Here is a 1,163-nt window from a genome sequence, read left to right as displayed (position 1 = left end):
TGGGATTATCCTGATTATTTTCATTTTTTTTCCTATTTCAGAGTAGGCCATGAATTTGTTCAGAATGTCTGCTATGAGCCTCGTGACTGGAAAAGATAACAACACTTTCCAACATTATATTGTGTGCTTTGTGCAGTGTTGAGGGTTCTTAGTTAAATTTCAGAACTCATTACTGGTCCTTCTGTGTTGGTCAATGTGCAATAGAGAAGTTCTCCCAAGCTTTGCGCAGTGGCAGTATCATAGCCAATGAGGTTTATCCGAGGCGCGATTATTGCTCATCGAGAATTTCTCCAGTTGTCCCCTAGGTGGAAATACTCTGAATTTTCAGAAGCGGCATGTGTAATCGAAAATGTACATGGAACTTCAGTCGTGAAGGGAGAGAATCAGTGATTACCTGCAGGGCCAGTAACTCACAGAGTTCTTCAGTTGTATTTATATGAGCAGGTTCAATTGTGTCCCAGGAACAGTTGCAACTGGTACTTTGTCTCATGATGCCTTATGGGAGTTTTACACCTGAAATTGAGACATGTTTCTGTTCATTCTTTTACGTAGAATTTCTACCTCCCTTTTACAATGGGACAAAATAGCTCTGCAATTCATATTGTATTTAAAAGCTGAATTACCTGTGAATTAAGGTAAACACTCTTAAGACCATGAATGTGCACAGGTAACGTGTTTCTCTCAGAAAACACATTTCTAGGCCCCCTGCAGGACTCCAGGAATCCCCATCTCCTCAAAGGTCTCTGTGCCCTTGCACAGAAGATGTCTTTGTCAGTGAGGGAAGCAGAGTAAGGACATGAACGGGATGGCAATTTGAGCTTTGACCCTGGGGTGGCCCTGAATCTCTGTGTGGTGCTGGGCTTTTCTTTCATTCCTTCATGTTTTGTCTGTTCTCAATGTGTAAGTAAAAAGTCTGCAGATCTGGTGGAAGAGGGGTGTCCTGAACACAGATGCCTGCCTCTCTGGAATACTTTCCTTTATTAGACTGGCATTACTGCCATCAATCTTCAAGAATAGGATTCCTTGGCTTTCTGCATTTGTAACCATGTGCAGTGATGTGTGGAGACAGTAGTTTCTCCTTGTGCATCTGGTACCTTCAGGCTGTAGGTGGGACCTCATAGGAGGTCCTCGTGAGACCTTCAGGTTGTAAGTGGGATCTCGTG

At 43.2% G+C, this 1,163-nt stretch overlaps 1 pseudogene; it reads left to right on the top strand.

The window, feature by feature from the left end:
- The first annotated feature begins 217 nt into the window (after positions 1–217).
- On the top strand, positions 218–370 carry LOC125158861 (uncharacterized; annotated as a pseudogene).
- Positions 371–1,163: the final 793 nt, after the last annotated feature.

The sequence above is a fragment of the Prionailurus viverrinus genome, unplaced genomic scaffold, assembly GCF_022837055.1.
Source record: "Prionailurus viverrinus isolate Anna unplaced genomic scaffold, UM_Priviv_1.0 scaffold_38, whole genome shotgun sequence".
Classification (NCBI taxonomy): Eukaryota; Metazoa; Chordata; class Mammalia; order Carnivora; family Felidae; genus Prionailurus; species Prionailurus viverrinus.
Note: the sequence above shows the minus strand (reverse complement) of the source record. Positions and strands in the feature narration are given on the sequence as shown.